The sequence below is a fragment of the Ochotona princeps genome, chromosome 5, assembly GCF_030435755.1.
Source record: "Ochotona princeps isolate mOchPri1 chromosome 5, mOchPri1.hap1, whole genome shotgun sequence".
Taxonomy (NCBI): Eukaryota; Metazoa; Chordata; class Mammalia; order Lagomorpha; family Ochotonidae; genus Ochotona; species Ochotona princeps.
The window spans coordinates 27,568,057-27,580,733 of record NC_080836.1 but is presented as its reverse complement, the minus strand read 5'-3'; the positions used below and the strand labels follow the sequence as shown (position 1 = coordinate 27,580,733).

Genomic DNA, 12,677 nt, shown 5'->3' with positions numbered 1-12,677 from the left:
AAGGATAAAATCATGGTTCCTACCACTTCATGCTCTTTCTGCTCAAGTGATTATTGTCTATTTCTTTCTTTAATATAGTAAGTTACTCGGTATTTTATTTTATTTTAAATACTTATTTATTTTTATTGGAAAGTCAGATATACAGAGAGTATGATCTTCCATGCGTTAATTAACTCCCAAAGTGGCTGCAACTGCCAAAGCTGAGCCGATCCGAAGCCAGGAGCCAGGAGCTTCTTCCGGGACTCCCACACAGGTGCAGGGTCCCAAGTCTCTGGGCCATCCTCTATCGCTTTCCCAGGCCAGAAGCAGGGAGCTGGATGGGAAGCAGGGCCTCTGGGACACAAACTGGTACCCAGAGTGGGGTCCTGGCACATGCAAGGCAGGACTTCAGCCACTAGGCTAATGTGCAGGGCCAGTTACTTTTCTTTCTTTCTTTCTTTCTTTCTTTCTTTCTTTTCTTTTCTTTTCTTTTCTTTTCTTTTCTTTTCTTTTCTTTTCTTTTCTTTCTCTCTCTCTCTCTCTCTCTCTCTCTCTCTCTCTCTCTTTCTTTCTTTCTTTCTTTCTTTCTTTTTCTTCCTTCCTTCCTTCCTTCCTTCCTTCGTTCCTTTCTTTCTCTTTTTTTTTTTTTTTTAGGGCCAGTTACTTTGTATTTTAAAAGTAAACAAATAAAAGCGGGCTGGCACTTGTCACAATAGTTAAGTCATTATCTGAGAAATCTGTATCCCTTATAGGTGTGCCTATGTTTGAGTAATGACTCCCAATTCCAGCTTGCTGCTAATGCACTCGTAGGATATAGCAGTATTTGTTTCCCATATGGGAGACCTGGATTGAATTCCTTGCTCCTGAGTTAACCTCAGTTTCATTCTGGCTGTTGCACACATTTGGGGAAGATCTCTTTGGGGAAGAGATGTCTTTCTGGAAGACAGAGATGAAAGATCTCTGTGGCTCTACCTTTCAAATAAAATGAAAATAAATATAAAAAAAATTAAATTATTTGTTCTTCCTTGCTCATCTTTCTTTCAACACTTCCAAGATGTTTTATCTTGTTATTATTTCTTAAACTTTAGGAAACGTAATTTTGTTACTAATATTTTATGACACACTTCAAAGTTCCTATTTGTTAAAAAAAAAAAAAAAGAAAGAAAGCGGTTACTATTGGTTTCAATATCCACAAAGGAAGTCTTCCCAGACACAAGCTTGAATGTATACTCCCTTCTTGTCTAAGGGCTCTTCATTTTCTGTATAAACGTGCTGTCCTGTATACCTTTTTATCATGGTGGAAATTTGCTGCACCTGCCTTGTCCGCATTGGTTCCACTGACAGCAAATAATGCCCCTGAACACTTGAATGCTTGTGCGGCTGAGCAGCTTCATTTTGTGCTACTGACTACGACAACCGCTACTCTCCCCTTACACTCTGCTGCCATTCTTTCTTGAGTTCATTTTTTTTTTTTTAGAAATTTTTGAATCATAAAATAATGTGATTGGTAATTTTTCTTATATCTATCATCTCAATGACACTTTTCATTTGCTTCATAATTGATTGTTGGTTTGGATACTTTGTTTCATAATCTTTTGCTTTTCTAAATTAAAAACAAAGTCCCCATTATCATCTTGCACTCCTGCTGTTATGTCTGATGTCAAAGTGATTTTCGATGCTTTGTAGGTAAATCCATTCTTCTATCAGGGATTTTTTTTTTCTCTTCAAATTTTAGCAGCATATGTCTCTTTCAGTTGGAAAACATTTTCTTACACTGTTTGCTCAATATAAACTTCCATTTTCTCTGTTCTCGTGTCAAGAACTTCTTTTTTTTTTTTTTTTAAAAAAGATTTATTTTTATTGGAAAGCCGGATATACAGAGAGGAGGAGAGACAGAGAGGAAGATCTTCCATCCAATGATTCACTCCCCAAGTGAGCCGCAACAGCCGGTGCGTGCCAATCCGATGCCAGGAACCAGGAACCTCTTCTGGGTCTCCCATGCGGGTGCAGTATCCCAAAGCTTTGGGCCATCCTCAACTGCTTTCCCAGGCCACAAGCAGGGAGCTGGATGGGAACTGGAGCTGCCGGGATTAGAACCGGCGCCCATTTGGGATCCTGGAGCTTTCAAGGCCAGGACTTTAGCCGCTAGGCTACGCCGCCGGGCCCAAAAACTTCTTTTTAAAGATTTATTTTATTTTTATTGGAAAGTCAGATATACAGAGAGGAGGAGGAGAGACAGAAAGGAAGATCTTCCGCTGGATGACTCACTCCCCAAGAGACTGCAACTGCAGAGCTGCGCCAATCCAAAGCCAGGAGCCAAGAGCCTCTTCCAGGTCTCCCATGCGGGTACAAGGTCCCAAAGCTTTGGGCCGTTCTTGACTGCTTTCCCAGGCCACAAGCAGGGAGTTGGATGGAAAGCAGGGCCACCAGGATTAGAACCGGCACCCATATGGGATCTTGGCTTGTGCCAGGCGAGGATTTCAGCTGCTAGGCTACTGCACTGGCCTCGTGTCAAGAACTTTTTCAATATGAATGTCATGGAAATACCAGATTACATTTCATGACTGAAAGATCAAATTAGGATGAACAGTGGTCATGAGTCCTACTATGTAGGTTGAGTATCTCTAATCCAAGAATCCCAAATCCCAAATCTACCAAAGTACTGACACTTTGAGTACTGACACTTTGTGTCAGGTAGAAAATTACACACAGTGCAACTGCATTTCATTCCCTATTGTGTTAAATTACCTTCTATGAGTAGAAGATATGTATAAACCAGAACAAAATGAAATAAATTTAGTGTTTATACTTGGGTCCCCTCTGCAAGATATTTAATGTATATGCTTATATTTCAGAATATGAAAAACAAATCCCAAATCTGAACACTTTGATCCCACACATTTCAGACATGTTGTAGTCAACCTACATTTGTGCAGACTGCTAATACTGTTTTGGATTGCTTTCATTCTAAGTGAGAAGATTGGGTTAAGGTCTTCTGTAGGATAAATGGCTGTGAGTAGACAATACTATGGAGTTTCTCCCAGTTACTCTGTCAGCAGGGCTTTATTTGGGGTCTGGGGCACTTTAATGATTTTCCTCCTGGGCAAACATTCCTCCTCCTCCATCCTCCACAGGCCTCATTCTGCTTTGCTCTCCTTTCAAACACTGATGCCTCTCCTGTCCTCAGGGAACTTGCTGTCAGTCTCAAGTCACTACTGCACCTACTTCCTTCATGAAGGATCATAAGTGGGGTCAAGTTCTCCTAATCCTCCGATCCTGTTAGTAATGAAATATTTTATTTACTTTCTTCCTCTTGCCAGTTACTGGTCTTTTTATTTATTGACTCCAATTTTGAATATCCTGTAGGACAGCCCTGGAAAGAACTGTATCTAATTACGGTGTCTGGGGATGGTGTTTCTTCTCCTTTAATTTTTTTCACTCTCCCCCCCCCCCCATTTTTTTTTTAAGCCCCATCTGCTTTCTGTCTTACTGGAGTTTCCATTTCTGGTCTATTGATTGTACTTTTTATGTTTTCAGCGCCATTATTGTTTCTTTTTTCTTTTAAACATATCTTTTCTATTCTTTGAGTTTTTAGAATGAAAAATAATCAAATTTTCTGCCCACTAATTTGAATCGGAGGCATACATTATTTTTCACAATATGAATTTTAATGCTGAAAACAGGTTTCATGAGATTGTATAGATACTGACTGTTCACATGGGATCTGAGTGATGAGGGACAAAAGAGGGAATATAATACTGAGTCTGTGAGTTGAGATAATATTTGCAGAATCAGTCACTACAGTTTCAGCTTGAGTACCTCTCATATTCTTCAATCTTCATCCCCTGTTCTTTTCTGTGTTTACAAAATTACTGTCATTTAATCCTTTTTCCAAGATTCTTCTATTACTTAAATTGCTTCATCTTTTCTTTCACTTCTTTCGTAAGCCATTTCTTTTCATTTTATTTTTGATTCCAGTGTTACAGTCTTACAGTCCTAGTCTGCTATGAATTCATGTTTCACAGAGATGATTACAACTTTTTGACTGGAGCTGGATGGGAAGCAGGGCTACCAGGATTAGAACTGGTGCCCATATGGGAATTTGGTGTGTGCAAGGCAGGACTTCACCTTTTAGGCTACCACACTGGGCTCTGTTTTATTGTTTTAGTTATAATGTAGATCTCATTGGATTATTTTTGAATCTTCATCTTTTAAGAAAATGTTTTTTTCTGCTACCAGGTATCTGTAGAAAAGTCATATGAAAAGAAAAAAATCCTCAATATATGAAGAAAAATAAATAGTTGTTGTTATTTTTAAAAATGACCAATTTGAGAGGTAGAGAGATACAGACACAAAACAGAGAGAGTTCTCATCCACTGGGTCACTCCTCAAATGAACACAACAGCTGTGACTGGGTCAGACGAGAGCCAGACTCTGGTAAACCAGCCCAGGTCTTCCAAACAGGTGGCGGTCCACGTTGGTTGGAAATATACCTGAAGCTGACAGTGGGAATAACTCCAGACTACTGCTGTGGGACATGAGCACATTAACTTCTAGTGAAATAATTTTATGCTGACTGAAAAGTGGTACTAAGAAAATGATTTGATTTTATAAAAGATCATACTGTAGAAATGGCTAAAAACCTGTGACACAGATAAGTAATTCATAGTGTTATCATAAGTCATATATATCCATTGTCCTAGTTGGGCAAAGTACTTTAAACTTGGAAGAGCATACAGAACAGAAAGTATGGAATTAAAGTAAAGGTAACATCTAATACACAGACTTCTGAATCAGAAAGAATGTATCTGTTCAATTCTAGGTAGTTAGGATCACTGTCAAGAGTTCCACCCTCTCTACCCCAGTATCTGTCAAACTCATTAGTGCTAGCAAACAAAATTTCATGTAAGACCCAGAAACACATATTAATTTATTAGTATTGGTCACATTTTCTGTTCAGCCCTGTACTTTCCTCTTAGCCTATTCCTCTTTGAGCACCTTGGAAAGCAGTTTTTATATTGCACCGAGGTTACAATTGAGAGAGGACAAGGACAAAACATTGTGATTCTTGAGTATGTTACTGTTTTATGAGTTTCTGATGATTCTGCATTATCCCAATTAAGCCTTGGAAACATATATAGCACTATTACTGGAGACTGTAGAAGTGGAGAGCAGGAATAGGGAAGGGCAGGAAGTTAGATGGCTTGCTTATGAAATCATTTATTGCATTACTTTTATAGTTCCCGTTACTCTAGCTTCTTTTTCTTTGATGATATCTTCTTAAAAGATTTATTTATCTGAAAGGTAGAGTACAGAAGGGGAGAGAGAGAGAGGGAGAGAGAGAGGGAGAGAGAGGGAGAGGGAGAGAGAGAGAGAGGGAGGGAGAGGGAGAGGGAGAGATGGAGGGAGGGAGAGGGAAAGGGGAGAGAGAGGGAGAGGGAGGGAGGGAGGGAGGGAGGGAGAGAGAGAGAGAGAGAGAGAGAGAGAGAGAGAGAGAGAGAGAGAGAGAGAGAGATGGTGAATCAGGAAAAAGAAAAGCAAAATAAGTTCCACGATGACTAATGTATAATAATCTAAGCCATTTACATACTTTGTTCAATCCCTTGGTAAAATGAGATGATAGTCAAAGGAAGATATTTCATGCAGGGTATCTCATCTTTTACACGTGTATTCTTACACATATGTCTAAATGCATTTAAACATTTGGGATCTATCTGCATGAAGCCTGTAGTATAGTAGATATAAAACATGATTGATAGAATTACACCATTTCAGTTTCATTCTAATAATGTCAAGGTGAAAAAGACCACTAAGAGACCCTGGGTTTGACTGAGAAATCTCACTACAAGGAATTCATCATCTGTGTTCTGACAGCAGTTACAATGACCAACAGAGATGGTATTTCCACAGAGGGAAACAAGATGTTAGTAAACATTCTTTGACACATTGTCTTATGTTTCTTTGCTTTCTTTCTTAGATAACTTAGTCTTGAGCCCAAATATTGTCCAATGATTCTGGTTATCATTACATGAGAGCAGTTGTCTTTAAAGAAAAGATCATGTATCTGGAAGATATTGAAGTTGGAGTTTGTATTTTGTTCATCTCATATCATTCTTGAGTTTCTTTTATGTTTGAGCTCCAGTGTTATGTTATGCTTTGACCTGCTGATGTAAATAAATCATTCTGTTGGTATTGTGACTTGCTTAGTGTGTTACATGAGAATAACTTGGAGAAAAAGAACAAAGAGTCTAATTTGGTCCACTAGTATCATCTGGTTGTTTGCAAGCAAATATGCCAGCATAAGCCGAGGTCTAGACGGCAGTGGAATAGCCACAACAGGACTAAGGAAAGAAAACCAGCTACCCAGATTTGCCATTGCTAATGAAATTTTGGAGTCTGGGAAGCAGTAATGTGTGCTCAGTGCCCACGTGCAGTGTTTTCTGTTTAAGATTTTAGCAACAGACTATTTCATAAGTTAAAGACTTGCAATAAAAGGCTTACCAACAAAAACAAGAAGAAAACACTGAAAAATGGCTCCTTTGGTGATGAAGTCATAAGAGTTATATAAAGTCTAGCCTTTGATCCTATTATGCTTGAAATAGATATTAATTAAAATTCATATATTTTCTGTCATACTTTTCAATCCCTCCACCCTTACTTTTTTTTCAAACATCTAAACAAAGTGACCTCATTGTTTTCCGTTGGACTTTTTAAAAAAACATTGGCTGGGATGATTGAGATTCAGGAATGTGGGAAAATGGATTCCCAAACCACGTCCCTCCCCTTTCATTCTGAACTGTAATTTTTGGCTTGGCTTGAATCACAGTCATCACATTTCAGCCTGAATCTCTCTGTAAAGTGATCTTTCTTAAACATTTCTCTCACTCATCAAGGGATCAGAAACAAAGCCATTCTAGCCTTTCAGCAAAACACTTACAAGCAGCTTTTACGAAGCAGTCGCAAGAGCTAAATTTCCTCTAAAATTGCTTGAAAAGCGAGCATTTTCAGTGCCTTGTTGTCCTTTCTGTGAATCTTGTCATCTGTATGCCATGAGCTTCAGCAGCTATTTTAATCTGTTTTTGTTTGCAATCCATTTGGTGTCCACCCAAGGAAATGCAGGTGATTCTAATTAACTCACTGCTGAAGATGCTGGAAAAAAATCTCAATTGTGTTGTAGAGAATTATATACTTAAAACTTTTCTTCTATTATTCATAACACATTATTAATGAAAATGACTATATGAATATATTTACCAGCTAATTCATTGCTATGCACTTTTGAAAAAATATCAATAAGTTTACTGTACAAGGAAAAGCCACACACATACACAAATGCAGACACAATGTGGACCCCAAGAATGCTTGCCAACTTTTATTTAACAAGAGTAGCAACTTAAAAATAACATTATTTTTACTTTGTGCAACATAGTTTAACATCTGAAATAACCCTGTTCCAATAAAAACCTATTGAAATACTCTCAGGCCTAACTCTGCCCTGAAGGTAAAAGTGATTAATTGAAAGATTTTGGCAGATCTCCGCTCACCACCAGGGCAGTTTAATTTAGAACACATTCAACCATTTCTCAGTGTCTCTGTGCTGGTGGAGCATAACTTTTGATCGTCTTCAGGGAGGTGACTCTAATGAAGCCCTTTTGGCTAGCCACTTCCTGGAGGACCATGATGGCTGCCTGTGCTAAGGGTTCAGGTGAGAGAGAGTTTGCGACTGCTGCCTGTAAGGTGAATTTGGAAAATCAAGCTATTGCACAAAAAGCAAGTTACTCTATGAACCTGTTTGAGTAGATCTATCATTCACAAAGGCCAACTTGGATAGTAGAAAAGATAGTAATTTTAAATTCTTCATGTTCTCTCAAGCTTCTGATATTTTCTAGCATCATTAAGTTCTTTCCAAGTCTGGGAAGAAAATGTTGACATTCCTAAGAAGCATAACTAGAATTAATATCTTCTTGTTGAGTATATAGGAGAGTTTGAATTCTGGGTATGGTTAATACTTGTGCTAAACAAGGAGCAAGGACACAGTCCTGCCTGCTTGGTAGATTGACCTCTGTTGAAGGGTGGATAAATGGAACAAGAGATCCAGATTTCCATATATTTTAAAGACAAAATTACACACAGAGATGGAGAGATAGACAGATCCTTAATCTACTCGTTCATCCTCCAGATGGTCATAATGGCTAGCACTCAGTCAGGCTGAGGCCAAGAGTCAGAAACTTCATCTGGGGCTCTCACGTGAGTGGCCGGGGTCCAACAAATCTGGGACATACTCTAATGCTTTTCCCAAACCATTCGAAGTGAACTGGATTGGAAGTGGAGAAGCTGGGACACAAACTGATGCCCAAAATGGAAAGAGTAGATATATTTCAATACATTCTGGCTGGAAAGCACTTAATCAGTAACAGCTCTCTGTGAATCTGACAAATAGTGATTATGTGCTCACTATGTGTCCAAAAGTGTTCTAGGCATTAGGTATAAGTAGCAAACCATGTATACACATGTTTAGATGTTACATGTATGTGTGAGTGTGTGAGTGCATGTATGTAACATGCATTGATATTCTAGTAGCGATGATCTCCATAATATGAAATTATAACAATGTTTTATTTTATGCACTTCCCAATTATCTGACAATATGTGTTATATATTTATATAGATGAGAATACAGATGTGAGGGTATGTACATGTATATGTACATTACTTTTGTGAATGAACAATAATACCTACAAACATTTTCTTATTAAAATATATTTCTTATTGTGTCACACATCCTTAGGTTTTTGTTCTCACAGATCAATTTGAGAAGTATTTGGAGAGCATCATTAAACTATTCACTGATCTTGAATGTACTATATTGCTTCTATATTGTGTCTCAAATTTACTGGAATGATGCTTTTAGACCCATGAGATCATACTCAAAATCTTTTTGGGACACCCATAAGAGTTAAATATTTTCTTGACTATTGCATTATTGAGGAAATACACTCAGATTTGGAGATTGACATTTAGGTCTCTAAAATAGAATTGAAAACACACCTTCATTTTCTCTACTTAGAAGCTCTAACTTTCCCTTGAAAATTTATACCACAGATATTCACAATTTTAGGGTTTGTACAAAAAGAAGTATACAGAGCTAAGAAACAGTACTGAGCTTAATTTCTATCCTCACACTACCTGTAGCAAGGTTAGGTAACTCTTTCTCTTATTAGTCTAGAAGACATCTATATTCTCAGCTCAATTCTGAACTGCGCAAGAGCTATTAGCCCTCTAGCAAACAGCTAGACACCCTCTGGTTATGCAATCCACTACTTGCTGACTTTAGGAAATGACATTCCAATACCAATTGTTCGTTTATTAAAATTCTGCTAGTGCTAGTATAATACACTCCAGATTTCCTGCTTCTGAGTGATGCTGTCACTAGGTCCATATTGGAAATCTTACTGAAATATGTATGTATAGGCAAGTGTATACATATATACATGCACATATTTATTTATCATCTAATCAGTTTTACATAAATAAGGCACACTAAAACTGTCTGCATAGGTCGATGCTCATTAGTATATCTTTGGAGTGTCTATCCTATGTGATTTTCCTATGTGGTGGGAAACCAAGTTACAAATGCATTTCATATACTTCTTTATGTAAAACTTAAAAGAAAAATTTAATTTTGCAATTTTCATAATAGTCACTAGAGTTTGCTTTTTGAGAAAATAATGACAGAAAATCCACAGTCAGTTATTAAAATGGATAATTAGGTGTTGTGGAAGAATGAAATGAAAAACTATCAATTTGATAACCAAGATTTTATGACAAATTTCCAATGTAAGTCTTAACATTAATTATAGAGGTTATCTTTACAACATATTTTTAGAAATTGGGAGAAGATATTTGTCTCAAAATATAACTTTTACACAGGTGTTCTTCAGTTAGAGTCTTATCCCTTTGTTTTAAAATCCTATGGAGGGATTTCACATTAAGCCTTACTAATCATGTAAACTTTTGTGTGGATTAATCTATTAGATTCTTTATTGAGAGCAAAAGACACATTCAATAAAAGCTCACAAGGATAGAAGACAGACTAGGAAAAGATAAGGAATCAATTGCATACATATGGGAAAGGAACAGAAAGACACAGTGAGCAGATCATGTTGGTTTTAAACCGATCCCGAAGAGTAGTTGTCTTACCCAAAAGCTCATTCTACTTAAAGATTTAGAAAATGAAATGCAGTTTTCAGGTTGACTAAAGGCAATTTACTTTTAAAAATTCTTATCATTAATTTCCCATCAGATGAAACTTATAAAAAATAATATTTTGAAACTGACGATTTTTCTATCAGGTAAGCATAGTACTCTATACTGAGGTTCCTAGTTCTGTATTGGTCTCAGTTCCTACAGATTAAAATGTTGTGAAGTGACATCGTTTTCCTTTAAATCGTCAGGTCTCTGAACAATCATTCTGGACATCGTCTTGGTGATCACCTGCACTGTCTCACCCTACTTCAACTGTATGTGCAGCTGTGGAGAAACCACTAGCTTCATCAGCTATATTTCTGACTTCCAGTTAGCATAATAACTCCCAGTACCCCAGCCTCAGCACGTTGGCTTCAATTAGAGGACTCATGGGTCTATAGTATGGTAGATGGATGTGGTCCTGGATTTCCAGCTTGCATTCAAGCTTTAAAGTAGATTTTAATAAAAGCTGGTATACCTAGAAACATACATATTCCTATTAACTCATTGGCCAGAATATAAAAGAATATTTTATATTTAACCTAAGATAAGAGCAAAGTATACTACAAGAAAAGCTCAAGAGGAGGGTACCAACCTTGGAAATACCATATGCTTTCAGAAGTGGCTATATGATTTTCCTTTTTCCATTCTTTGCATTATCAGACAAACAAAAAACCTTTCCCTAGTGTTTGAAAATGACAAAAATACCCACCACTAAATGATCGATAATTTTCAAAACAGTTGGGTTCAAGGAAATACTCCAAAGAGTTAAAAGGTGTCTGAACTTCAAACTGAACTGGAAAAATCTATTCCTAAGGCAGATTTTTCAGGAGGCTTTTCAAGGTTAGACAGGGTTTCCAGGGGATATCATGCAGTAAATTTAACCATCTAGAAACTAAGATTGGGAGGGGCAGGGCAAATACACTATTGTTTTTCTGATTCTATTTTGCCCATGAGGAAAAAAATTTAGGAAGAGAGCCACAATCGTCTTCTCCTGGCATATGGGTGCCAGACTCCTTCCAACTTTAAGCCTGTTATGACCAAAATTATTCATAAAATCTTGTTAAAAAATGGAACTGGAAACTCACAATTTGACAATGCTGATCAAGTGAAATGTCTTTCTCTTGATCATGAAGCCATTAAATACAATAATGACAGTAAATGACCCAAGTTTTTGCATTAGAAATTCTAGATAAGAGGAAGCTTCAAATATTTTCAAAAGCAACATTGTCCATGAAAGAGCATTTCCAAGCAATCTCTTAGTTAATAGGAGCCCTCTGAGTGTTTCCTTCAGGGCCTCTTTGGTAGTGGGATTTGCCTCAGTTCACTGAAAAATTTGGAATCCGAAGTATTCCATGAATTCTTCTTCAATACGAAATATTACTCAGATGATTCATTCATGGGGTTCAACTACCTTATCTTTTAAATACTAAAAATCACCATGTTTCAGTATATGAAGATTGGGGAAGTATATTAAACTACATTATTTTGACTTGTGATCTTATTTCAGAACCCCTGGACATTACTTTTTGCTATGCCAATATGATTTTTTTTTCCTACTGTCTCCTGAAGACCCGCTGTCTCTCTATAGAACTATTTTCTGTAAAGAGTTGATTTTTAGCATTGAGTTTCCATCTTCATAACTTTTTCTGTGATGGATCATCTGAACTAATTTACCCAGTAGAGAAGATTGTTTAACTGTTCCCACTTATGAAAAACCTGTGGAAAGAAATCTTTCTGGTGGGAAAAGAATCTGAATGGGAAACATGGATATACGTATATCAGACCAAGGATTAAAAGATGAACGTTATACTTGAGGAAACATTAAAAGAAGGTTTAACTAAGTGAGTTTTTCCAAGTCAGTATTCCAAGTGAGTCTTGGATTTTGTGTAAGAAAGTAAGAACTCTATACAGTAATAGGTGTTGGGCAGGATACTTTCATTAAAGCTCATGGAGGTTATGTCTGTAAACTCTTGCCATCTGAGAAAATTCTCTCATAAGAATGCATTATGCACCAGATTTTTTTTCACTAGAAAAATAATGTGAGACTGTGAGTACTTAACAATATTCCCATTCATTCTTTTGTTAACACTGTTGCTGGATAATGACATCTTTGGTGACCTTGTGCTATATGTGAAGACTGTTATAAGCTTTTATTTCAAACACTGCGAGCTTGCATTGTCTTGTGAATAGACAACAGAGCTACCAGTTTACCTCTGCTGTCCAACTCAAAAGCATAAACTTGAAAGTATTACTCCTTGCTACCTGTCATGGGGTCAAGAGGTTTATATTAATCTATCCACATTGTGAAATTTGATTTTTCATATTTAGTATTCATATCTAATTTTCATGTCTAATTAATTCATATCTAATATTTCATATTTATTATTCATACATAATATTTATTAGAGCTTGTTGAAGAATACAGTCAATCAAGTGCCGAGCCAATAATT

The 12,677-nt window shown here is 36.9% G+C and overlaps 1 protein-coding gene across 2 annotated transcripts in view; it reads right to left on the bottom strand.

The window, feature by feature from the left end:
* The window catches only part of ARHGAP15 (Rho GTPase activating protein 15), a 625,244-nt gene that overhangs the window by 202,552 nt on the left and 410,015 nt on the right, over nt 1-12,677 (bottom strand). The gene's annotated exons all lie outside the window — the stretch shown is intronic.